Source organism: Rattus norvegicus, chromosome 17 (assembly GCF_036323735.1).
Source record: "Rattus norvegicus strain BN/NHsdMcwi chromosome 17, GRCr8, whole genome shotgun sequence".
Taxonomy (NCBI): domain Eukaryota; kingdom Metazoa; phylum Chordata; class Mammalia; order Rodentia; family Muridae; genus Rattus; species Rattus norvegicus.
The window spans coordinates 59,378,412-59,393,498 of record NC_086035.1 but is presented as its reverse complement, the minus strand read 5'-3'; the positions used below and the strand labels follow the sequence as shown (position 1 = coordinate 59,393,498).

The 15,087-nt window shown below is 42.9% G+C and overlaps 1 pseudogene; it reads left to right on the top strand.

The window, feature by feature from the left end:
• Fam95c (family with sequence similarity 95 member C) overlaps positions 1–15,087 on the top strand; it is a 40,041-nt pseudogene that overhangs the window by 22,652 nt on the left and 2,302 nt on the right.

Sequence of the window (15,087 nt, the reverse complement as noted above, 5' to 3'; positions counted from 1 at the left end):
TCCTACCATTGACTGTCGTCAGTGTCTGAGCTTCCCAACCATGCGGCAGTCCATGCCCCTGAAAGGTGGATATGCCTCTGGGATGGAAATCTATCGCTGTAGAATGAAAGTTGTGTATCTGCACACCCACAGAGCAGCGTCCATGTTCTCTTTCCTGGAAGCTGACCCCTGTTGCGTTTTGAGCCCCAAATTGGACCAATGAAGTGGTTGCTCTTTTTACTCATAGAGCCCAGGCTATTTTCGGTGAAGCATCTTTCTTCAGCTCAGCTTGCACGTTGATTTGCCCTCAGCATTGTGTTGTAAAGTCCCTTCTTCATCAGACTTCACCAGCCTCCCAGCCCTAACTGCCAATGTCTTGGAGCCTCCACAGGTGTCCAGTACTACCCTTTGAAGCCCCCATGGCTTCCAACTTTTGTTGTTCCCAAGGAATATCATATTTAGTTTATTTTTTAATTTTTAAAAATGATCTTATAATTTCTCACCTGAATCCACTGCATGCTCACCACTCCCACCCTCTCCCACCCTTCTTCACTCCCCTTCCTCCTCACAAATCTCCTTCTCACACTTGTCTCTTCATTTGTGTGACCCAGTGAAATTAACCAGGGCCGTCTGAGTGGGTTCAAGACTAAAGACAGTGACAACACACCCTCCAGAACTTCTTACTTAGCTCCTTTTGGGTTACAGTATTTGTGATTAAAATTTCTGAATTGATTTTATTATTTTGGGAATGATGAATTTATGAAATTACACAAGGCCATTCATGGCTGAGGATGTGACTCAGTTTGCCTAGATTGTGCCAAGGTGGGCTTTCAAAACACAGCACTCCACGCCCACAGAAACCACACATTCTCACAAACATACACATACAGGGGTGTGCACACACACATGTACAGGCACACACACATACATGCTCACACACATGTACATGCACACACATGTACACACATACATGCATAGGGTGAATCACAAGTCCCTATGAGCCATATTTAGTAGATACTGAAGAAAAATATTTTGAACTCCAGTTTTGTTTTTCTTTTTTTTTTTTTTTTTTTTTTAAAGATTTTATTTTATTGTATATGAGTACACTGTAGCTGTCTTCAGACACACCAGAAGAGGGCATCAGATCTTATTACAGATGGTTGTGAGCCACCATGTGGTTGCTGGGATTTGAACTCAGGACCTCAGGAAGAGCAGTCAGTGCTCTTAACCACTGAGCCATCTCTCCAGCCCCCCAGTTCTGTTTTTCTTAATTGAATTGTATTTTACCAGCATGCAGAGAAAGAATGTGACATTTTTATGTACATATGTTTTTATCCATTGTTGCTAATTCTTCAAACACCAGTGCCCTTCCTGGGCCTCCTTACTTCCCTTTCCTAAGTCACATTATTTCCTCACAATTTCCCTTTTCAAAATGTATATTCCATTTCCGGTATACTTACAGTTGCTGAGCTGTGGGTGAAAACTGCAAAATTTCAGTTTCACAGAAGTTACTTACGTTCTGATTTGTAAAAGTCCACCTTTGTAATTTGTTTTAGGTGGAAGCGGCACCGGAAGGAGACCCGGTGGAGCCGAGGGAGGAGGCTGTTGCTGCACCCTGGAGTCAGATGGAGTTGATGGAGCTCACATCTGAGCTCACGAAAATGAGAATGCAAGAGGACTCTTGTAAAACGGAAGTTCAAAAATACAAGGAACTCTATCTACAAGAACTAAGAAGCAATAATGCCTTACTCTCACGTCTTCAAAATAGGTGAGGGAGAGACGGGGGAGGGGGCGGGGGGAGGAGGGGAGGAGAGGGGAGGGGAGGGGAGGGGACGGGAGAGGAGAGAGGTGCTGAGACTAAACTAAGCTCAGTGCCTGTCACTAAAGGATACTTCTCAGTGAGCAGCGTCCCTGGATCTATAGATTATGAGAGCTAAGTGGACTTTGTAATTCTGGGAGGTTACGCTAAAGCACTTCTTTGAAATGTTAATTCGGGACACTTTTTACTCCTCCATTCTTGCAGTATGTCTATTTCCAACTCAGTATTCTCACCTAGTTGATTTAATCTATTGATTTTTTAGGTGTTTATGAAACTCTTTAGTTAACATAGTTTTACTATAACTCGATTGTTTACATAAAATAAATATTAAAAGCTTTACTATTTTTGGAAGACTATAACCTCTGCATTGAACGTTCCCGTGGTATTCAGTGTCACCACTAGAGGGTGCAGCAGAGTCACTGCCCTTCAGTGTTTCTCTCTCCTCGCATTTTTGGGATACAGGAAAAGACCAACTTTGAGCCGAAGGAAGCAGAAGTCTCAGCTGGTTACAGCAATTCCTTGTTCAGTTGGGCTAAGAGTGTGTGGCAGAAAGGTCAGCTTCACCTCCTCGGTGCCTCGGCAAGGATGTGCTGAACTAATTGCCTGGGCTGCTTGTTTCAGTTTCTCGTCCTCTCTCCATCTTGGCCTCCCTGACCCAGAACTCCTCAGGGATAAAGGCTCAGTTTCTTTCACTTCGGTGCAACGAATGTACAGATAGCAGAAGCAAATGCTTGTGGGTGTCTTTGAGGGATTTTTAAAAAACATATTTTCATTAAGCCGTTGAGAATTTCATTCATAAATGCAAAGTATTTTGATCGTATTCAACTTCCATCACTAACTGCCCACCTTTACCCTGCCACCAAATTCGTGTCCTTTTTTTTTTTTTTCGTTTTTAAATTCTAACCTAATGAGTAAAATTTTTGCTGCCCAAATACCCTTGGGTTTGGGGTCATCCACGATAGGGACCTTTAAGGGACAGCCTTAAAGAGAACCGATTCTCCCTCAGAAGCCATAACTGTCAAAAGCTCCTCTGGTGTGGGAGCTTGAGACCCTCTCCCCAGTTCATGCTAGGATGCTGACTGGCTTGGTCCTGTGCATGTCACCGTGAGTTCAGGATGACAGCAATCCTGTCGTGCCTAGGAGATAGCTTTCCTTAGTCTCCATCCTCCTTTGACTCTTGTGCCATGTGTTCTGTAATGTTCTTTGAGGCTCGTGGGTAGGGGTTGATAAAAGGAGTCCCATTTGTGGCTTAGCACTCCATTGGCTTATAGTCTCTACCACATTAGCCAGTTGGGAATGTCTGCATTAACCACATAGAACTTTCTCCAATGAGGTCTGAGAGTTGCACTAATCTTTACTAATTTAGAGGGCAACTTGATACCATGTTCATTTAGCAAAATAATAATAGGGGTTTCACCCCTTGGGGCCAATGAGCTCTCTAACCATTGGTTCTTGACTTTATTCATAATACCTCACATGTGTTTCCTCTTGTGAAATATACCTATATCCAGTCAGAAGGTTGGTTGGCTACCCTCCATGCTGGTCATTACTGTAGCTTGCAGGATTCAGAGCTGGGTAAGGCAGTTGATGGCTTTTCTTCCCATTCAACCTGTGTGGGTCCATGAAAGCTAGCCAGGGGGAGGAAGCTTCCTGGTCAGTAACAACTTGATTTCTCAGTACTAGTGTGAATGGGATTCTTGATTTCTTTCCCAGTCTTTTTGGCTTCAGGGTGTGGGACAACTACTGATGTTATTTTTAGAACATGCCGCATAGCTGAAAGTGATCATTAGCTTGAGACGTTCCCTGGAGGAGTCTTTGGGGGCTGCCACGTGTAGGATTATATCATCTGCAAACAGCAATACCTTGACAGCTTCCTTTCCTGTGTGTGTTCCTCTTATTTCCTCCTCGTGTCTGTTGCTCCAGCTAAGATTTCAAGCCCTATTAAACAGAAGAGACCAAAGCAGACACCCACGGCCTTGTCTCGTTTTGATCTTGGTGGGAGTCCTTCATGCTTTTGTCCCCTCACCAGGATTGTGACTCCTGATTTGCCACACTTGGCCTTTATTCTCCTTGCATATGTTTTCTTCACCCATAACCGATCAAGGATTTTTATCATAAACAGATCTTAGGTTTTGTGAAAGAACTTTAATAAGATGATCACATAGTTTCTGCCCGTGGATATACTTATGCGGCAAATTGCATTTTATTGATTTACATATGCAAAATGTGCTTTTAGTCTCTGAGCCATGTTTGCAGCCCAAGACTGGTAATGTTTGGAAGAAATGAGTCGTCTTCGTTTCTTGTGTTATTTGTGTTTTTGCCCTGGGATCTGCTCATTTGGGGTTAGAGTGCTAGTAAAGACTTCTCTCTTTTTTCCTTCCCTTCTTTCTTTCTTCCTTTCTTTCTTGTTTTTTTTAATTTGTATTTTTCACTTCCTCTCTTACAGTGTTTTAGAAGAAGTTGAGTGTGTGAGAATGGCCTTCGTGTGTGGCTTATTTCATGCTTCCTGAGTAAAGTTTGGCTCTTTTAGTTGGTGGGCTTGTCAGTGGTTTGTCTACTTGGCACAAGCTAGAGTCATGTGGGGGAAACGAATCACAACTGAGAAAATGCCTCCGCTGGATTGGCTGTAGGCAAGTCTGTGGGGCATTTTCTTGATTGATGATTGATGCGGTAAAGGCCAGCCCATTGGGAGCAATGCTACCCCTGGGCAGGCGGTTCTGAGTTGTATAAGAAAGCAGGCTGAGCAAGCCATGAGGAGCAAGGCAGTAGGAACACTCCTCCATGGCCTCAGCATCCATTCCAGCCTCCAAGTTCCTGCCTTGAATTCCTGCTCTGACTTCCCTCAGGGGTGGATCATTACTTGGGATACATAAGGCGAATACACCCCGTTCTCCCAAGGTAGCTTTTGGTTATTATAGTGATCACCACAGCAACAGAAACTTAAGCAGGACAGTTGGAAACAGTTCCTCAATATCATCTATTAAATTATTTTCAAGGTTAATATTACTATTTAAACCATCACTAATGTTCAGGAGGCCAGAAGTCACTTCTCATGTTTGGACTCAACGTTGTGTTTGCATTTTGTCCAAGCAGTGTAACTGGGTCTGAATTTTGTGGCATATGAACTCTTTTGGCTCAACAGCCTTATAGGGTTGAGATGGCAACAGAATAGGAAGGAACTGGCATTAAAAGAAATAATTAGACCTAGAAATTTATCCTGTGCATATGTCTTAGTTAGGGTTTTGCTGCTGTGAACAGACACCATGACCAAGGCAACTCTCATAAGAGCAACATTTCATTGGGGCTGGCTTACAGGTTCAGAGGTTCAGTCCATTATCATCAAGGCAGGAACATGGCAGCATTCAGGCAGGAAGCTAGGGCTTGGGTATTAAAGCCCACGCCCACAATGACACATCTACTCCAATAAGACCATACCTCCTAATAATGCCACTTCTTGGCCCAAGCACATACAAACCATCACAGCAAACTAACAAACATATCTGAGATAATTTTCCCAAAATGCATCTGTAGTCTGATGTACATTGGAGCATTACACACAGTAACCAAGTTAAGTGTCTGCCAACAGATTACTGGCAAAGAAAATGAGAATTGTAATGTGCTTATCTTGAAAATGGGAATTTCAACAGCAGAATAGAATTGAAGATTATGGATAGAACTGAAGATTTAAAGAGCACCATGCAAAGTAAAGTAATCTAAGGACAGAGAGAGGCAAGCACGAGTTCCACATACTTTTGGATTGTAAAGCAATTCCCCTCCAGGCAGCGTGCTTGACAGTGGCCACTGCCAGATGTGGTGTGCATCGAAGAGACACACGTGGGCTGGGAGTATAAAATCCATTAAACTGGAGAAGTAACATTTTCTTCTACTGAAATAAATTGTATATCACATTCAATCCAGCAAATACAATACACAATTCAAAGTTTCTGAGAATGTATTTCAAATGAGGTACCATAAAGATATAGAGATGGGTATCACTTCATTTAGTTTGATGAAATTATTTGACAAAAGTTTCCATGAATTATATTTCTTTTTCATTGGATATTTTTTATTTACATTTCAAATGTCCCCTTTCCGGGTTTCCCATACATAAACCCCCAGTCCTATTCCTCCTCCCCCTTCTTCTATGAGGGTGCTTCCCCATCCATCCACCCACTCCTTCCTACCTTCCCTCCCTGACATTCCCTTACACTGGATGGTCCAGCCTTGGCAGGAGCAAGGGCTTCTCTTCCCATTGGTGCCCAACAAGGTCATCCTCTGCTACATATGCAGCTGGAGCCAGGAGTCTGTCCATGTGTATGCTTTGGATGGTGGTTTAGTCCCTGGGAGCTCTGGTTGGTTGATATTGTTGTTCTTAGGGGGTTGCAAGCCCATTCAGCTCCTTCAAACTTTTCTCTAACTCCTCTAATGGGGACCGTGTTCTCAGTTCAATGGTTGGCTGTGAGCATCTGCCTCTGTATTTGTCATGCTCTGACAGAGCCTCTCAGGAAATAGCTATATCAGGTTCCTGCCAGAATGCACTTCTTGGCATCAGCAATATGGATTTGGTGGCTGTATGTATATGGGCTGGATCCCCAGGTAGGGCAGTCTCTAGATGGCCTTTCCTTCAGTCTCTGCTCCAAATTTTGTCTCTGTGTTTCCTCCCATTAATATTTTATTCCCTCGTCTAAGAAGGACTGAAGCATCCTCACTTTGGTCATCCTTCTTCTTGAACTTCATGTTGTCTGTGGATTATATCTTGGGTAATTTGAGCTTTTGGGCTAATATCTACTTATCAGTGTGGTTTTTTTTGTGGTTGGGTTACCTCACTCAGGATGATATTTACTATTTCCATTCATTTGCCTAAGAATTTCATGAAGTCATTGTTTTTAATAGCTGAGTAATACTCCATTGTGTAAATGTACCACTTTTTTTGTATCCATTCCTCTGTTGAGGGACATCTGGGTTCTTTCCAGTTTCTGGCTTTTAATGCCTCTCCTCTTTCAGTGGATTTGTCTGCAGTGTTCAGGAGAATCTAGGTTGTGGTACAGCTGTATTTGTTTATGAGGTTGGTGGTTGAGTATTTTGTGCAGCCATAGTCACTATCCAGGTGTTAGCCCCCTCTGCACGAGACTACAAAAACAGATACTTGTTAAGTCTTTTTTTATTTTATTTTTTTATTAGATATATTTCTTTATATACATTTCAAATGTTATTCCCTTTCCCGGTTTCCTGTTCATAAGCCCCCCCTCACCCCCTCCCAATCTCCCATACGGGTATTCCCCCTATTCACCTCTTTACCGCTCCCCCCGACATTCCCCTGCACTGGGGGTCTAACCTTGGCAGGACCAAGGGCTTCCCCTTCCCCTGGTGCCCCAACAAGGTTATTCTCTGCTACATATGCAGTTGAAGCCCTGGGTCAGTCCATGTATAGTGTTTGGATAGTGGTTTAGTCCCTGGAAGCTCTGGTTGGTAAGCATTGTTGTTCTTATGGGGGTTGTAAGCCCCTTCAGCTCTTTCAATCCTTCCTCTAATTCCCTCAAAGGGGGTCCTGTTCTCAGTTCAGTGGTTTGCTGCTAGCATTGACCTCTGTATTGGACATGATCTGGATGTGTCTCTCAGGAGAGGTCTAAATCTGGTCCCTTTCAGCATGCACTTTTTAGCTTCATCAATCTTATCTAGTTTTGGTGACTGTATATTTATGGGCCACATGTGGGGCAGACTCTGAATGGCCATTCCTTCAGCCTCTGCTCTAAGCTTTGCTTCCATATCCCCTCCTATGGATATTTTTGTTCCCCCTTTTAAGAAGGACTGGGAGCATCCACATTTTGGTCATCCTTCTTCTTGAGCTTCCTGTGGTCTGTGGATTGTATCTTGGGTAATTCAAGCTTTTGGGCTAATATCCACTTATCAATGAGTGCATACCACGTGCGTTTTTCTGTGATTGGGTTACCTCATTCAGGATGATATTTTCTTGTTAAGTCTTGATTGGTTTAGGGAGCAAAGGGACACAGATAAGCCAGTGTATGTTAATGTGTTAGAATTAATTAAAAGGAAGAGGGAAGAAAAGGTGGACAATGTCACAGTGACTGCAGTGACTGGTCTCAGGTCAAGTTAGATAGGAAGTAGAGGAGAGGATGCAGAGAGGAATGGGAGTAATCAAGGCAGAGGGAAAGTGGGCTGAATATAGAGTTAACTGAAGACTATACCAAGAGGGTAAAGAATGTACCCTCTCTATATACTATGATACAGGAATAAAGTAAAAAGTATAATAAATTACAATTTAAAATAATGTAATAAAGGCATAGTATAAACCAGGTCAGCCTCTAAACTTTGGGAGTAAGAAGAAAAGGCATAGAAAAAGAGTAAAGGAAAAAATGAAAAAGAACACACACACACACACACATAAACATACACACATACACACATGAGCACATGAGCATATGCATACACAGAGGGTCGGGAGACATGAACAGGAGAGGACAGTGTTTGCTTGCTACAACCGACTGTACCATCCTGGTAAGACATGGCTGTAGGGGAGGGCAGAGAGCTGAGTGGAGACATGAGATATCTGGGCCCCTGGCAGCTAAGAGGGTAACAAGAGCTGTGCTGAGGAAGGAGAGCTGGGCGGAGACACGAGGAAAGGGAATCAGAAGCCTGAATAGTTTTCCTCTCCTTGGTGAACCTGCTGCTTCACTGTGTTTTCTGTCTGGTCCTGGACTGGGCTTTTTCCCAGTCCTGTTCTCTTGTGGGATCCCAGTTCTTGTTCTTGTATGTGGGGTTTTCTTGATTGCCCTATGGACTGTGGATAGTTGAGGCAGACTCCACTCAGCCACCAATGCTGCATGCCCACAGGCCTGCCTGGCTATCTGGTACCCAAAGCACTGTGTAGAGCTCTGTGGTGCTGATGGTGTCCCTGACAGCAGGAATCCTACTGTGGTATTCCTAGTCGAATATCCATTTAAGTTTCCTGGTAGGAATCTGGACTCATTGATCACACTTATAGTGGTAAGAGCAGTCCAGTGGGAGGGCAAGTTTAGGGCCCAGGGGATAGAAGGGTTTGTTGGGGCCAAGATGGAAAAGTAACTTGTGGAGTGATAGGAAACTCCCTTTCACTGTGTTTTCCAAAATCATCATCAGACAATTGTTCCTGTGTAGATTCTTGTCTTCTATCTTACCTGGAAGTCTTCAAGATTTTTTCTTTTAATCATTAAAGCATTTTGCTAAATACAAGTGTATTAGTCAGAGTTCTTTAAAGGAATACAACTGAGTGAATATATATGCACATGAACGTGCATGCACAATCACATTCACACACACAGAGGGCATGTGTTCACACACACACACACACACACACACACACACACGATTTAATAGATTGGTCTACAAGCTGTAGTCTGCATAGTTCAGTAATAGCAGTCTTGTATTGGAGAGGCTGAGAATCCGATATCTGCTCAGTCCATGAGACTGGATGGCTTAGCAGCCTGAGTCTGGCACTTGAGGATTCCTGGAGAGCTGCTGGCCTTTAGTCTATGTTGGAAGCCTGAAGAAATTGGTTCTAATATTGATGAAGAGTTGCTGCAACAAGTTAGATGAATTTGCCAGCAAGAGTGAGGGAAAGCAGGCAAAAAGAGAAGTTTCTGTCTTCCATGTCCTACAGTCTGGGCTGCATCAGAAAGTTCCACCTACATTTAGAGTGGGTGGGTGGACTTTCTGCTTTAAATGGTTTGATCAAGAAAGACCAGGCTGGCCTAGAACTCTCTGGATCCTTCTGCCTCTGCCTCCCAAGTATTGGGAATAAAAGCATGTACCACCACTTCTGGCTCAGGTAGTCTTAACTTTTACTGATTGTATGTATTTAGTAGTACAGCATGATATTTGAATATGTTCATATGCAATAGGATTATTATAATTATCAAGTATGCCTTTATCTTCCAGAGTAACCCTTTAAAAATGTAAATCTTTACAGGCACATTAAAAAAATCAAAGCAGATTCCTTCCACAGGCCATAGCTTTACCTGTTAAGCCACATATTGTTAATCTGTCCTATACTGTTCGATGGTTCAAAGTTTCCATTGTTGTCTTTTGAGACAAGGTTCACTCTGTAGATGAGGCTGGGCTAGAACTCACAGTCTGGCCTTAAACTCACAATCCTCCTGCTTCAGCTTTGTATGTGCTAGCATTATGGACATATGCTTCCATACCTTGCTGTGTGTCTTGAGACTGACCCTAAGCCTATAATTGTGTGCCGTCTGAATCCTGTGACAGCTTCAGAGTTAATGCACCATTTTACTCTGGTACCACCATTCTCTGAGATGCAAGTCATGCAGGAATCCTGTAGTCATTTTGGGGAACAGGAGATATACTCCACATTAACTTTTTTCCATCTGTGCAGGACTTGCAAGTGTCCAGAGCAGTCATGTTCAAATCATGAGGGGGAGATGCGGTGGAAGACATCTTCAATGGTGGCTCTTGTAGGGCCCCACCCCGAGTGCCCTCAAGTGCCATATCTAACAGGCAGCAGCATGGAGCCACAAGGAAATGTGCCCCAGCCCTCCCAATGCCCAGGAGCTAGCTGTGAATTCATGGAAAATGCTAGGGGCTGCGTGAGTTGTATAATCATATTTTCTTTGGGTTTTAACTTCTTGATATTACTCAGTGCTTAATTTGGGTGAACTCCTGAGTTACTTCGTTGACTTATGCTTTGGTAGAAGGTCACAGTAATGCACATAAGGAAAAGAGAATTAAAAACAGTAAAAACATGAATCCTAAAGTATTTTAAGAAAGATGTGCAAGTGTTTTTGCTTGAAAAAGTAACCTTCTACTAACTTCTTCCTGAAGTCTGAAGATACGGAGAAAGTGAGGCATAAACTGATAAGCTCAGTGCGTTCTTTACTCTGTGCTTTGCATCAAGAAACCAGGAGGACTAAAGAGCTACAAAAAGAGCTTGCCAAGTAAGTCTTTATTTAACCATTATTTGGCTTAATTAGAATTGAATGAAATCCTAAACACAAACTCACACCGAAAGTGCGTATTGTCATATGGACTTTAGACACTCAAAGTGCATCCTGAACAATTTTGGTTGTCAAAATATTACAGTTACTCTTCAATCATTTTTAAAACAGTAAGAATAATGCCAATTGCTCTCTTCTTCATCTACCTTGAATTTTTATTTCCATACATTTTATCATCCATGTTTACTCCCATTTAAACATGTGTATGTACAGAGTCAAAGCTAGCTAGAGGGAGAGCAGGCAACACTGGTATTTCTGGGTCTGGGTCACTTCATTCAGAATTATTATTTCCAATTTCATTCCTTTTCTTAAACATTCATTTTTTTATATCAAATTCCATTGTGAATAGGTAGCACATTTTTCTTATCCAAGTGACCACTTGATGGGTATGTAGGCCCTTTCTATGCTCTAGCTGTTGTGTTTAGAGCAGAAATGCACATGGGTGAGCATGTGTGTCTGTTCTAGGATATAGGGTCTTTGGGGACTATGTGTAGCTGGAGCATATTCTAGTTCCAATGTTTTGGATCTGATGTCCATCTTGATTTCCTTAGTGCTGTACAAGTTTGTACAAGTTTGCACTCTCACCAGCAGTGAAGGAGTGGTTTCTTCCTCACATCCATGCCAGAATTTATTACCTTTTTGCCTTTTAAAAAATGTTAGCTATTCTGACCTACGTAAGATGAAATCTCGCAGTAGTTTTGATGTGTATTTCCCTGATAGCTAAGGATACTTAACATGTAAGAGATAGTTCTCAGCCATTTGCATTTCTTTGAAATCTCTCTGTTAGTTCTGTCTTGGTTGCTGTTCTATTGCTGTGAGGAGGCATCACGTACAAGGGAAGCATTTCATTGGGGCTTCCTTATTGTCTCAGTCCATTATTATTATGCTGCTGGAGCATCAGCTAAGAGCTTCATATTGATCTGAAGGCAGAGGGGAGGAGGAAGGGAGAGAGAGAGGGAGGGAAAGACAGACAAACAGTCTGGGTCTGGCATGGGCTTTGCAGACCCCCACATGGCCGTTGTTATATTTATTTGCTGAATGCTTGGTTTATTTGCTGAGTGTAATCAATGGTCTCCTCCCACTTAACCTCTTGTGCATGGTCTTTATTTCATGCATTAGTCACTATTGTGTAAGTAAAGACATGGATTTTTAAAAAATGGCCATGATTCTTCACTTATTCTTTGTGGGTTTCCTTCCTCTCAAACCTTTTTTTTTTTTTGTCTTACTTTCCCTCTCTATAGCAATTTCAAAGACTTTTTCTATTTGTTTTCAACTATGAATGTTCTTGAGGCCTGTGTTTTGTGCTGGCACTGTGATCAGAATGTGGCTTATAAACCTGGCTTCTAGCACCGAGCTGCGTCTTCTAATCTCCCTGATGTGTTTTCATGTATATTGTCTTCTTTTGCTAGAATGTATTCTGTAGTTACCAAGGCATAGTTTTATAGATATTTTGAAAACATTATATAGAACTATTCCTAGCTTCTTTGCCTCGGCTACTAACTTCTGGATTATAGCTAATATTTAATAATTAAGTTAAAGTATATGTTAACATGCTGAAATTGATACTAATCATTATAGAATTTCATATATAGTTATAATATCAACCATTTGTCTGCCATGCATATCAATTGTTCTGGCTAGTCTTCATACATGAACCTTACACAAGCTAAGAGGATTGAAGCTCAATTTAAAAAAATGCTATTATAAGATCCAGTTGTAGCAGATAAGCCTGCAGGGCATTTTCTTAATTAGTGATTGATGAGAGAGGACCCAGGTCATTGTGGGTGGTGCCATCCCTGAGCTGGTAATCCTGTGTTCTATAGAAAGCAGACTGAGCAAGCCGGGAGGAGCAAGCCAGTAAGAGAACCTGCTCATGGCCTCTTCATCAGCTTCTGCCTCCAGGTTCCTGCCCTGTTTGAGTTCCTGTCTTGTCTTCCCTGATGGACAGTGATTCAGGATACACATGCAAAATTAATCCTTTCCTCCCCGAGTTGCTTTTGTTCATAGTGTTTCATTACATCAGTAGCAATCCTAAGACATCAGTTATCTATGACTATAATATAAGCCTAGTGGTTTCACATAAAGTTACTGTGAGACAGGATTATGATGTACAGATGTTTCCTACATATGATAGGGTATACTAATCTTAAAAAGCTCCACCACCACCACCACCACCACCACCAACAACAACAACAACAGAAACCCTTTGCTTTTTTGCAGAATGAAGAAGATCTTTAACATGGCCCCCCGGGAAGGACATGGGCATGAAGGCCGAGGACATAGTTTTCATGAGGTTTCAAAAGTCAGCCGAGCCAAAATGGGTGTTCCAGTTGCCATGCTAAGACTCGAGGTGATCAAGTGGGATCAAAATCACTTAACCTTGGGAGAAATAAATTTCTGCAAACTTCCAACAGCCCATGGAGATTGAACATGACATCAAGGAAATATGGGATTGATTTCCTCATCTTAAAAGTGACTTACGGATAGATGTAAACAGCACACACCATGACAGTGCTCAGATTTGCCAGTAGGAAATCACTGGCTTATAGCCAACACGCCATGAGTGAAACCACACAAATTACAGAATCTAGTCGCTGTTGGTACATGCATAATCACACTATCCTCACCTTCTCCCTTTTTCATATTCCCCAATTTGAGGGGAAAATCTGGACACATTGGCCTCACTGTAAGAATTTACAGTAGTGGGGTTGGGGATTTAGCTCAGTGGGAGACCGCTTGCCTAGGAAGCGCAAGGCCCTGGGTTCGGTCCCCAGCTCTGAAAAAAAGAACCAAAAAAAAAAAAAAAAAAAAAAGAATTTACAGTAGCAGGGTGCTGTGCATAACCTTCCATGTAGCCGTAGGGTACTTTGTGGATTCTCATCAGCCCTTCTGATGGTGTTCAGTCAGCACCCTCCCGTTGTGTCCCAGGATCACCAACTTCCGTGGTTGGTTAAGTAGCTCTCTTACTGAGACTTTTACAAACCAATCTTTCCCCCTTTCCTCTTAGATCACTCAGTTTAATGGCTTCAGAGATTTATTTCCTTTCTGAGTCTGTGGTTTGGGGAAACTTTGGAGACAGCTTATCTGTTATGCCTCTCAGCTGAGGTGGGGCAGCTTGATGCCTGGGGTACGGGGTGATCTCTAGCTGCTGTGGATGCTGCTTGCTGCTCTCCTCGGCTGGGGAGGCAGCTCCGACTCGTGTACTGGAAGACTTGGCCTGCTGGAATGTCACTTGAGGTGGCAGTTGGAACCCTTTCCCCACCCCACACTGGAACCCCTGGTGTAGCTCTGTGGCTTAGTGACCTCACACGGTAGCGTGGTGCCCCGGGGCAGCATTCTGGGACAGTTTTCTAACTTATGTTGGAAGTTGCATGTAATCCCTTTATCAGACTCTGTCACCCTTCTCTGTGGGATGGCCTGCCCAAAGCTAGCACACTCTGTTCTTTGTGTGCAACAGCTTACGTCTCCTTCTCGAAAGTGCCAGTACCTGCTACTGTTCAGTTGTCAGACTTTGTGCTAACTTGAAGCAAACTTGAAACACCAGGTCGTATCAGCAGTATCAGGTCCCAGTGTGCCTGAGATCAGATGGGATTCCTAGAGAACTGCCCTTCAAAACAACTTCTCTGTGTGTGGGCACCTCAAAGCTCAGGTGGCAAAGCTGTCACCCAGACACTACATTCTCCTAACCTGTCACACAAATATTTTTTAAACTGCTTTGTTTATGATTAATCCAAGTGAATGGGCTCTTCTGCTGTTTCTTCATTTCTCCTAAGAGATGGTCTCTGGGTTTCACTGGAATTTGTGACACTATAAGAATCCACTTTTGCAAATCTTTCTGAGATAAAAAACCTCTTGCCTTGGAATGTCCAGGGCACTGTACCCAAGCAATGCCTCTAAAGCTTTTGTAACTTTATGGCTACAAAACTTCATGGGAACTACGGTACCAGTTTACACATTTCTGAAGTCTTAACACGGTCCTAGTCAAGGCTGGTCCGGCACACCACATGTTTTCAGCAATAGCCTGGATTTGACGTCATCTCAAAAGATGTTTTAGAATTCTGTGGTGATGTTACTTGTGTGGTGGTTGCAGATGGGAAGTGAGTGTTTAGAGCCAGTGTATGCTACTGTCAGCATGTGCTGGCTCCGTTAGGCTTCTTCTCCCCTTACTTCTCACGTTCGTTTCACTCCTGGCTGCCCGTAGCCGAGTCCCTGCCCTGCCAGACTTCATGATCACTTCCACTGGCCTCGAAACCCTCATCACCTCTGGTTTTTCTAGGC